At 44.6% G+C, this 12,760-nt stretch overlaps 1 protein-coding gene and 1 pseudogene across 5 annotated transcripts in view; both read right to left on the bottom strand.

Moving 5' to 3' along the window:
* Positions 1–12,760, bottom strand: part of LEMD1 (LEM domain containing 1) — a 430,972-nt gene that overhangs the window by 23,859 nt on the left and 394,353 nt on the right. The gene's annotated exons all lie outside the window — the stretch shown is intronic.
* Positions 5,845–5,909, bottom strand: LOC141130203 (U4 spliceosomal RNA; annotated as a pseudogene).

Here is a 12,760-nt window from a genome sequence, read left to right as displayed (position 1 = left end):
TAACCAAGGTTAACTCATTTCTATATAGACCATATTTCCTAGGTGCTTATTAATGTCTCTCTCATTTAAAAAAAAAAAATATTTTTTTACTTTTTCCCTAAAATACATCCAATAATTTTTCTTTTTTATGATACATTGTATCTCATGTGCATTTTGTACTTTTGCATTTACATGCCACTGTATGCATTTATTATGTACCACTATATTGGCATCCAATGTGAGTACCAGCTCTGAATATTTAGAAAATTTTTTATATTTTTATAGAACATCTCTCATATTTTTTGTTTTTCACATTTTATTTATTATCTCCTTATTTATTCTGGAGATATCATTCGGCCTACATACCAGATGGCTGTCACCGTTTTTTATTTTATTTGGTAAAAGCTTTTTCTTTTTTTTCCATAACTAATCATTAAATATGCTTTCCATTTTTATTCATTATTTACATCCAACATAATATTAATGTTTATTTTATATGTTTACTTTATTTAAGCCCCCAGTAATGTCTTTTACATCCCTATGCCTTTTCTCAGCATAGTCTGCTATTTACTAGATCACTTCCTGTTTTGGTTTATCACAATGAGGCTTGGAACACAGGCGGCCGCGCCATCTTGCCTCTCACCTGGAAGTGATCTAAACAATAGTCTGGTTTTACTTCCTTGTTTCCAAAGTGAGGCTTGACACTCAAGCGGTGACGCCATTTTGTCTGAAACAGGAAGTGCATTTAGCTGTAATTGAACACCAGAGCTGTTGCTCATTTGGGGGCGTATATATATATATATATATATATATATATATATATATATATATATATATATATATATATATATACACACACACACACATACAGTGATTATGGGTGACCAGCACCCCAGATGATGCCTGTTTAGGCGAAAGGTGTCGAGGTTTCTTGCTGGTCCACAGTTATTGTCTCTTTTTCAAGCGCTTGTATTCCTATTGGCAAATGTAAGTGTAATACTTATGATTTTATCTGGAATAAATATCCTATACAGTATTACGCTATGTGCCCTATCTCTTTCCTTTATCTATGGTTTGGCTGATTTGCCAAGCTGTGTCTACTCTGCTGAATTCAACGGAATGTCCATCCAGATGCTGTATTCCATACATTGAATTGGTGCCTCATTGGTTACCTTCCAAGCTTGATTGGCTTGTCAGGTGTACACCCGTACAAGTCCAATCTTTCTGGTAAGAGACTAGTACTTTTGGTGGTGGTCTTTTTATGGTTATTCACCACTTTGATGTCTGCTCAAGATTTTAATGATCGTCACATGCTTGTTTTGGATCACTCACCACAGGGATTTACCATAATATGTGGTCCCTTTTCATTACATATTTCACTTCTTTTATTGTGACATCATTGTCGACAATTACATTCTTAGTATTTATTTGTTTATAGCGCTGCACTCCCCCTCCTTTTTTTGACCACAGTATTTAGTAGAAGCAGATCGTAGTAAAAAAACGCAATGGGCGGGGTCCTGATGACCAGTATCGTTGGTCAATTCAGGTAACAGGTTACTGGCTCACCTAATAGGGTGGTGTTCCTTGTCAGAACAGGAGAAGTAGTCAAAATAAAAGGGGAGTGGGGATAGGACCCAAGGTGTCCTTACTTTCAGTGAAGGAAAAGGAACAAACTGCGGTTTAACCTGATATAACTTTATTAGAATAATTAGTAGAAAAACATTTTAATCATTGAAAGGAAAGCATAAACAATAGGAGATTGCATAAGGTAAAAACTGACAGCGTTGTCACTTAAAAACGCATGCCCATGAGCTCAGCCATATCCCAGTCATCCACACGTGTCAATCATCTCAAGTCATTAAGTGTGACTTAATATATAATGCTTACATATGTTTAGGCAAGGTGAGTTCCGGGAAACCTTGGTAGCACAAGTCGGTACCCGTATTCCTGTTAGTGAACAGGACAGGTTTGATTTCTGGATGTAGCACTGTCAATCATAGAGATAATATATAAATTTATTTTTTTTAATTTTAATTTATATATTATCTCTATGATTGACAGTGCTATATCCAGAAATCAAACCTGTCCTGTTCACTATCAGGAATTCTTTCTAGCCAGAATTACATTTATTTGTCTGAGATAATCAATGCTTTCTTTAACATTGTAAAGACTTAATGCAGCAACTCTATAGGCATATAGGGAGTCTGGAGGTCCATGGTTAAGCACAATATGGGTACAGACTTGTGCTACCAAGGTTTCCCGGAACTCACCTTGCCTAAACATATGTAAGCATTATATATTAAGTCACACTTAATGACTTGAGATGATTGGCACATGTGGATGACTGGGATATGGCTAAGCTCATGAGCGTTTTTAAGTGACAACATTGTCAGTTTTTACCTTATGCAATCTCCTATTGTTTATGCTTTCCTTTCAATTATTAAAATGTTTTTCTACTAATTGTTCTAATAAAGTTATATCAGGTTAAACCGCAGTTTGTTCCTTTTCCTTCACTAAAGGTAAGGACACCTTGGGTCCTATCCCCACTCCCCTTTTATTTTGACTATTTAGTAGAAGCACCCTTTTGACCTAATACAGCCATGGGTCTTTTTGGGAAACATACAAGTTTTTCACACCTGGATTTGGGGATCCTCTGCCATTCCTCCTTGCAGATCCTCTCCAGTTCTGTCAGGTTGGATGGTAAACGTTGGTGGACAGCCATTTTTAGGTCTCTCCAGAGATGCTCAATTGGGTTTAAGTCAGGGCTCTGGCTGGGCCATTCAAGAACAGTCAGGGAGTTGCTGTGAAGCCACTCCTTCGTTATTTTAGCTGTGTGCTTAGGGTCATTGTCTTGTTGGAAGGTAAACCTTCAGCCCAGTCTGAGGTCTTGAGCACTCTGGAGAAGGTTTTCATCCAGGATATCCCTGAACTTGGCCGCATTCATCTTTCCCTCGATTGCAACCAGTCGTCCTGTCCCTGCAGCTGAAAAACACCCCCACAGCATGATGCTGCCACCACCATGCTTCACTGTTGGGACCGTATTGGACAGGTGATGAGCAGTGCCTGGTTTTCTCCACACATACCGCTTAGAATTAAGGCCAAAAAGTTCTATCTTGGTCTCAGACCAGAGAATCTTATTTCTCACCATCTTGGAGTCCTTCAGGTGTTTTTTTTTTAGCAAACTCCATGCGGGCTTTCATGTGTCTTGCACTGAGGAGAGGCTTCCGTCGGGCCACTCTGCCATAAAGCCCCGACTGGTGGAAGGCAGTGATGGTTGACTTTCTACAACTTTCTCCAATCTCCCGACTGCATCTCTGGAGCTCAGCCACAGTGATCTTTGGGTTCTTCTTTACTTCTATCACCAAGGCTCTTCTCCCCCGATAGCTCAGTTTGGCTGGAAGGCCAGCTCTAGGAAGGGTTCTGGTCGTCCCAAACGTCTTCCATTTAAGGATTATGAAGGCCACTGTGCTCTTAGGAAACTTATGTGCAGCAGAAATTTTTTTGTAACCTTGGCCAGATCTGTGCCTTGCCACAATTCTGTCTCTGAGCTCTTCAGGCAGTTCCTTTAACCTCATGATTCTCATTGGCTCTGACATGCATGTGAGCTGTAAGGACTTATATAGACAGGAGTGTGGCTTTCCTAACCAAGTCCAATCAGTATAATCAAACACAGCTGGACTCAAATGAAGGTGTAGAACCATCTCAAGGATGATCAGAAGAAATGGACAGCACCCGAGTTAAATATATGAGTGTCACAGCAAAGGGTCTGAATACTTAGGACCATGTGATATTTCAGTTTGGTCTGAATACTTAGGACCATGTGATATTTCAGTTTTTCTTTTTTAATAAACCTGCAAAAATTTCAACAATTCTGTGATTTTCTGTCAATATGGGGTACTGTGTGTACATTAATGAGGAAAAAAAATGAACTTAAAATTATTTTAGCAAATGGCTGCAATATAACAAAGTGAAAAATTTAAGGGGGTCTGAATACTTTCCGTCCCCACTGTATATTACGCCCACTTCCTGTCAAGCAAACATATTGCTTAATACCTCCTGCAGTGAAAAAGCATGGGAATATCTGCACTATTTCTTGATATTAGCCTTGGAAGCATAAGTCTGTAAGAAGGCTGTCATTAGTATCCAATTAACTAGTATATGTTCTACTAATTCAACTACATTCGTATGTGTGTTTGGTGGTACTTTTCTGTCAGGGATTTCTTTCAGCTAGGCCACATTTTGTGTTAGCTAGTGCCCTACAGTAATAGAGCATGCCTGACACTATTTGTAATGTAATGTTAAATGCTAATGCATACTTTTATAATTTGTGTTTTGCAGTTTTACAAACAAAATATCTAATTCTCAGTAAAGATTACAGCTGTTAACCCTTCAGCCTCAGTCTTTATTGGGAAGTTGTTAGCTGTCTGCCAAGCCTTGTACTTCAAAACACATTGTGAGGGCAGAACAACTTTAATGCTACTGACAGTGTCTCATATGTCATTTTTAAAATTTGTCCATAGTTGAACTGCAATGTTATTTTCTGTGTACTTATTTTTGATCCTTGTTTATCATCTGGTATATACATTTATACATGAAGTATATTGGCACCTTCTGAAACTGCTATTTATATGTTGAGTAAATTAGCACCTACTGAAACACTGCTTTACATCATGGCAAATTCCTAGCTACTGCCCTTTCACTGTTCAATGAAACTATCGAAAAGCCAGTGGCGTGCAAAACACACCTTAAAACTTCCACCCGGTGCCAAAAAAAAAAGTGCCCACACATAGAGAGTGAAACACAAAAACGTGCAACGGGTGTACAGAGTCCTCCACTAGGGAAGGACCTTACCCTGATCCCCTGGGGCGTTAGGCTCCAGACAGGGACTGAGGTACTCAGACAAAGGGTCCATCTGGCCAAAACCAGGCGGACCCCCACAACTGGAAGGTCTGCCGAAGCAGACCGACCCAAGTACAGTGGGGCTCCCCCGAAGGGAGACCCCTCAAAGGAGAGGGCGAACCAAGCCAAAAGGCCTATGTTCACCCCTCCCAAGACTTTCAGAGTAGGCCCGAGGACCCACACCCTACTCGCCACACAGTGACAAAACGTGTATACAAAGACAACCAAAAAAAGACAAAAAAGTGACAAACAGGGGTAAAAGAAAGAGTGGGGAAGATAGTGAGATGGGAGAGTGAAAGTGGCCATTGTGCTAAACAATGGCCGGCCCTCCGGCCAGGCATAAAAATTTCCCCTGGTCCTGGCCAAAAGGCCCGGCCCAAGAGGCAGGTGCGAAAAACGTGTGTTGTGGTGAAGTGACCATGGTGCCATAAAATCAAGTGCTTACACACCGTGACTATACGGCACCCCTGAACTGCCACTTCAGGGGCACATTCACCACTGGCTTTTCGAAAAAGCCCTGACACCCCAGCCCAGACCACAGCAGACCCCACCACAGGCAGAAAGGATATGGAGATCAGGAAGCCGGAAAGAGTCCTTTATCAGGCTCTGCCGTCGCTTCCATCACTCCCTCCTAATTACATTCGGGAAGTACTAACCACTTCCCCCTCCTCAAGAGGGAAGTAAGCGTTCTCTCCCGAATAACTGTCCGGAGCTAGATCTGCCCCAATCCAGGCCAGAAGGCCAGGGTCCCGACCCTCTGGTTCAGACCCCGTGGTTCTCCATCCCCATCAGAAGGCTTCCCTTTCGGCTACGAACCGCTCCAGGTCACCTTCACTCCAGCAGGCTTTGCATAGCAACCGCAATCCCGTCTCTATTTCGCCATAGATCAGGGACGGAAGCAAGCGCCACCTCCTGGAAACTGATAAGAACAGATACTACACTTGATCTTAGACAAAAGGCCGAGAAGCAATTAGCAATAATCACGCCTCAGTTGAACCTCATTGGCTATGATACTGCCACTGCGCAAAGCTGTTCAATGAAACTGCCTTGGTGACTAGTAAGGACAGACCCATTGGAATGGTTCATTTGTCATTTGTTCATTTGTCTGGTTCAGTAGATGGGCCCTATTTCAGTCAGTGTGTGTGGCCATTCCTGTTCAACAAAAGTAGATTGTTAAATCAACTTCTGTCAAAAGATCAAGTTGGAAAGTGGCTGCAGCTGTATTTTTTTTTAACAACAAGGTTGGTCTTTATTGTAAATCATGACATGATACATACACTTCATGTTGAAAAGTACAACAGTTACATCAATTACAGTAACATACAGTTGAAATCTAAGTAATGTATTCATGACTATACATTGGTAGACATCACGCTACTTTAGTATAAACTGCTAATATTTAGCGGGACCGGCCCCACATAAGGGAGAGAAAATACAGCAGGTTTAACTTAACCATATGTAGCCATTTCCGAAGAACATCAGACTAAATGGGATCAGTCCATGGCCGCCAAATCTTTTCATATTTCATGGGGCACCCTCTACTCATATATGTCAATTTATATAATGGGAGAGTCGCATTAACCGATTTTTCCCATGCTCCCACCGTGGATGGTAACCGAGAAGTCCATTTTAACAGGATCTCCTTTTTTGCATAAAAAAGTGGAATCGAGATCAGTATCTTAGTATACCTAGGCCTTTGCTCATCGTCTTGCACACCCAGCAGTGCAAGCTCAGCCGTTAAGAGGGAGTCCAGCTGAAGGCGAACCTTAAGCCACTCTCCCACCGCAGCCCAGAACCGTGACAGCTTGGGACGTATGGTACACCCTATGTAAAAATTTGGTTTGTATTAATTTATCCCTAGAGGATATCACTAGTTTAGAACTATTTTCAAAATACTCTTCCCAGGTCTTTCTAAATCAGGTAGATCCGCCTTCCATTTCTCCCATAGAGCGTCCATTTTAGGCAAGTCTGTCTGAAGGAGAGCTAGGTATAAAAAAGAAAGGGGCTTGCTGAGGGACTCCTGCGCCAGCAACTCCTCAATAGGATCTGCCCCGAGACTGGGAGGCGCAGGGAATTGAGCACTGGCTGCATGGCGCAATTGGTGGTATCGGAACGACATCCATGTAGGAAGTCCATATTTGTTAACTAGGGCACTAAATGGGAGTAGGGAGCCAGCTTGTACTATGTCCCGCAGCACCTTGATACCATATCGGGCCCAAAGCTGTGGGTCTGGAATTGTCCTGAAGTGGGGAAGAGAAGGGTTACCCCACAGAGGACAATAGGGGGACCACCTATTGGGACGCAGGAATCTTCGTCTAGCCATTCCCCATACCCGCAAGGTTGCCCAAGTCGACGTCGGGAGGGATGGGTATGCCGCGGGGCCCCTGTACACTAGATTACTAAGTTCAGTAAGAGAATCCACTATGTTCGCTTCTAGGCAGGTCGCTGCATTGGCTCTTGACTGCTCCAGCCACCATCTTACCGTGACGAGCATAGCTGCCCAGTAATACACCAAGAAATTAGGCAAAGCAAGGCCACCACAACTCACAGGAAGCCAAAGGGTCTGTCTAGCCAGCCGGGGGGAGGCCCCTCGCCACAGAAAAGCGCAAATGCAGCTATCTATGTCCCTGAAAAAGGATGGGGGTATCCAAACTGGGCAATTTCTAAAGATGTAGTTAAACTTTGGGAGATAGACCATCTTTATTATATTAATGCGCCCTAGAAGATTAAGGGGTAGCTTGGCCCATTGGGAGCAGTGATCTCTAAGTTGTGCTACTAACGGTTGGAGATTGAGGCGCTGAAAGCCCGCAAGTCCTTTGCCACCCTGATCCCTAGGTAAACAAACTCCTCCACCCATGGCAAGGGAGTCTGCATCCCCGAGATTCTGGCCTGGTCATCCAATGGGAACAGAGCGGATATAGACCAGTTGATACGGATCCCTGAGTACTTCCCAAATTCATCAAAGGTCTCAAGTGCTGCATTCAGCGAGGACTCAGCATCATGCAGATATAGCAGAGTGTCATCCGCATATAGGGATATCTTCTCCTCCGGAGGGACAACCCGGAGTCCCACAATATGGCTCGACTCTCTGACCGCTATCGCCGGGGGCTCTAAATCCAGGGCAAATAAGCTGGGGGATAGTGGGCACCCCTGGTGAGTTCCCCTCTGGAGGAGAAAAAAATCCGAGAGGGTATCATTCACACGAACTCTCGCTCTAGGGGCTTGATACAGTAGGCCTAGCCAGTGGAGGAATTTGGGACCGAACCCAAATCTACGGAGGACTTCCCATAGGTACCCCCACTCTACGGAGTCAAAAGCCTTCTCTGCATCTAGAGAGGCTATGACTCTTGTACCTTCATTGTCATGGGAGGCGGCTAGATTGAGGAATAGTCGACGGATGTTGATGTCAGTGCCTTTCCCCGCCATGGACCCCATCTGGTCAATATGGACCAAATCGTCCACAACCTTACTTATACGAATGGCCAGTATTTTTGCTAGCAACTTGCCGTCTGCATTAATTAATGAAATCGGCCTGTAAGAGGCGCACTCTTCAGGATTCTTGCCGGGTTTGGGCACCAAGACCACTATTGTATCAGACATCGACTCAGGGAGGGAACCTTGTTCCGCAAATTGTTTCAGCAGTGAGGTGAGCCGGGGTGCCAGCAATTCCTGATAAGTGGAATAAAAATCAATAGGGATCCCATCTGGCCCGGGGCTTTCCCCGACTGCATAACTCCCACCGCCTCCTGAACCTCTTCCAAGGAAATGTCCTCCTCCAGTGTCTCCCTTTTTGCTGGTTCTAAGGTAGGGAGCGAAACTCGATTCAAATACCGAAGCAGCTCACAATTGTCATAGGAAACCCTAGAGGAGTACAGGGTTTGATAAAACTCTAGGAACCTAGCACCAATGTCCGTGGGTGACGTCAATAAATGACCATCCAGACTTCGCAGCCTACCAATCTGGGTCATTGCATGTTGCCCCTTGGCTAGCTAGGCCAGTAACCTACCATTTTTATCACCAAATTCAAACACCCTTTGGGCTCATTCTAGCATAGATTTCTTGGTGAGGTCTATTCTTAGTAGGGATAGTTCCCTCAGGGTGTCCTGCCAGGATATATAATTAGCTTGCAACGGAGACCGTACATATTCGGCCTCTTTAAGTCGTGCCTGCTCCTCCATTTGTCTCAGAGACTGCACAGATTTCCTCTTCCGCTGAGCTATACATTTAATATATTCCCCTCTGAGCCAGGCCTTAAAAGGTATCCCATAGAACAGTGGGCCCCGCAGACCCTGCATTATTTACCCAAAAATTGCACAACACTTCCAGCATCTCCTCCTGAATCTCAGGGTCCATGATCCAATATTTGAATAGTCGCCATACCTTCTCGCCCTCCACATGAGAGGTCCGAACGGTGACAGACAGGGGGGCGTGATCAGATATTCCCCTTGAGAGAATCTCAGTCGATACCACTCTCTGCAACATAGCCAAAGAGACAAACGCCAGGTCAATACGTGACATAGTCCAGTATGTGGCAGAGAGGCAAGTATACTCCCTGTCTGAGGGATGGAAATGACGCCAAACGTCTGTCATATGGAAGACGGTCGCCCAACGGGACAGGGCAGGTTGCTGAGGGCCCGAAGCGGCCATTCTGTCTAAATCTTTGGAAGGCACCATATTAAAATCCCCTATAATTAGTACATTATCCGCATTGAACATTGTAACCTGCTGCATCAATACATGAAGTACTTCTACATTAACAGGTGGAGGCAAATATATATCCACTATTACATAAGGGATTTCCAAGATTAATGCATGTAAAATAATATATTTGCCTCCGTGGTCAAGTCTTACCTCAATGAGCTGAAAGGGCAAGGATCTATGTACCAGAATGCTAACTCCTCTGGCATAGCTAGAATAGGGTGCATGATAGTGAGCACCAACCCAGGCCCTCCACAGACTCAGGACCCTGGAACCCGTCAGATGCGTCTCCTGCAGGATACACACCTGCGGGTGGAGTTTCCTCAAATAATTTAGTACCAAGGAACGCTTGATGGCTGAATTAAGCCCTTGCACGTTCCAGGACACTATTAAGCACTTAGCCATGAGATAATCGTATCCAATAGTGAAGGAGGCTCTCCACTAGCCCCCTCCGGGGCTATGGAGTCCAACAGTGCAGCATTATGGAGTGTAACATCATACCGAGGTAGTTGCTCCCTGGGGTACATGGGAACAATAATAGACCAACACAACCATGCAAACTTACAAAACAGTAAGGAACAGCAGCCATGAACGGTAGCTGCCGAACCACCCCTCCCCCCACCCCATGCACCTCAGAACAGAGAGATGCATTTGAAACCCACAACACCCATTGTTCTTGAACTAATCCCTCAGGTTGGGAGCGTGTAGCCAGATAGGGATCCACACATCTAGCAAATCATACAAAAAACAAAAATGAAAAATAAATTCCCAAGGGGGGGGGGGTCCTTTTTAGAGCTATTGGAGTGTAATATTTGTAATGTAGGGTTATTGTCACCTGACTGAACAGGGGTACACACTTCAGAGTCCGTTACCAAGAACATCCGGAAAACTAGGGGGTAGTGTAACTTTCAGTTATTTGCTTAGGACATATAAAGTATGTATCACAAAGATCCGGGAAGCCCACAGTCTCCTGGAAAATAAAGATTCTAATCTCTTCTGTCCCCCCATCCCAGCAGCACAAAAAATAGGGGAAAAGTTTTTCCTTTTCTGTCATGTATAGGAGATGGGGGGGGGGGGTGTGGGCACAACTGCAGCAAGGGAAAAAGAAAAAAGCTTACCAGCCACAGGAACACAGGGCGATCGAATAGAAAACAACCATACCTCCCATAGCAGATTGCTGGGATCAGTAGTGCTACGGGGGGGGGGGAGCGCCTCAAGCCATGCGGAGGCCTCCCTAGGATTAACAAAGAAGCGCACGGTCTCTCCATCCACTACCCTCAGTTTTGCTGGGAACAGGACGCTGTACTTAAATTCCTTGGATCTCAGGGCAGCCTTGGCGCTGTCTCTGGGTCTCTATGGTATAATCCGGAAACAGCAGGATCTTTACATTGAGGTAAGGAAGTTCCCCAGCCGCTCGGGCAGCCCTTAGTAGCTCATCACGGTCCCTGTAATTGAGCAGCCGGAGAATGAAGGTTCTGGGTGGAGCTCCCTCAGGTCCAGGCTTGGAGGGGACACGATGAGCCAGTTCTACTGCGAAGTATGGGGAGAGTTTGGCTGCTGGCAGCAGGGCACGCAGGAAATCTTCAGTAAATAGAGCTGGGGATCTTCCCTCAACCCCCTCCGGGAGTCCCACAATCCTAAGGTTGTTACGGCGGCTCCTATTCTCGGCGTCTTCCGCTCTATATTCTAGTGCCTTGACCCTCGTTTGCAGGGCTCGGATGAATGCCGCATGATCAAACGTCGTGTCTTCCACCTCTCCCACACGCCGCTCGGTTTCAGCCACTCCAGACCAGATCTTATCTAGGTCTTGGCGAATCAATCCTACGTCCATCTGTACCTCCTCTATCTTAGATGTTAAGGCAGTTTGACACGAGGTGATGGCCGCCATAACCTCCGGAATGCCTGGAGACACTGGGAGAGAGCCCTCCTCGTGGTCCGTTTGCGACACCATGTTGGAAAGGCGCGCTGGAGATTCCCGGGCACAGGAGACCGGAGTAGTTTCTGCCGGGACAATCGGGGGAAATTTCAGCCGCTTACCCCTCTTCTGACTCCCAAAGTTTTTAGAAGGCATCCAGGTATGAAAGGATCCTCCCGATATACTTAGATAGTAGGTGCGGATTAATTTAACGGATCTCACTCCAGGAGGGCTCTGAGAACACGTCTGTTCAGTCCACCATCCCGGCCACGCCCCCGCTGTAGCTGTATTTAGCGTATTCGGAGTCTTGCTGTCAGAATAAAATGTCCCCGTTTGGGGGGGTTGGAGGAAGTATTGGAGGGGGATTGGAATTCCTCTATCCAACTCATGTTTCATGTGTGTGGATGAAGGAATCTGTTAATTTTTATTTTGTTCAGTGGCTGAACACAAAAAAAGAATCATCTTGTAATGAATGTGATCATGGTGAACTGTCTATTCCAACACCTGCTTTATATACCTAACATATATAAACTCAGACATTTACAGATATTCTGCAAAGCTCAAAGCTTGCTTAGGAACTGGACTGACTGCAAAGAGTTAATCAAAAAGTTTGCGCCTGCTTCCCAGAATACATTCAGAATCTAACAGCATAAACACAGTGGAGAAAAAGAATGCTGCAAGAACAATTATTCACTTCTGCAAATGTGAATCAGTTGAAAGCAAAAATGTTGTCACATATTTGTATTTTTATATTTGTGGTTTGTATGCGCCAGTCTTATTGACGTATCTCACTCTTCAATGAAATTGTACAAAAGTCTTGAGAAACGGAAATATTAAACAAAGTAATTTGACTCTGAACTAAGCAGTCTCAGTTTGAGCTCACTTGAAGCATGCATGCTTTTGTATTCAACAATCTGATCGGGGGTAGATATAATAATATCGGAACTTTTGTTCTGAATCCAAAACATTTTTGGCGCTCAAAACATGGGGCTCGAGGCTAGGATCCCAAGGGATAGCCGATCCAGAAGGGACAAGCCAACACGGAGAGACAGGATATGGAGACTGATCACCTCTAAAAAAACAGTAAGACACTTTTGATATCTCGTATATCTAGTCTACTGTTTATCCTGTACCCCTGTGGCTGGTCAACCCCTATGCCCATATCGGCTTCCTGCGGCCCTCAAAGACAGGTATATATCTTGCCTCGAGTCTGTTGATAAATTAAGGAACCTGCAATTATGGGGGGCGTGGCCAAGATGGCAACTTAGG

This window comes from Aquarana catesbeiana, linkage group LG02 (genome assembly GCF_042186555.1).
Source record: "Aquarana catesbeiana isolate 2022-GZ linkage group LG02, ASM4218655v1, whole genome shotgun sequence".
Classification (NCBI taxonomy): Eukaryota; Metazoa; Chordata; class Amphibia; order Anura; family Ranidae; genus Aquarana; species Aquarana catesbeiana.
Note: the sequence above shows the minus strand (reverse complement) of the source record. Positions and strands in the feature narration are given on the sequence as shown.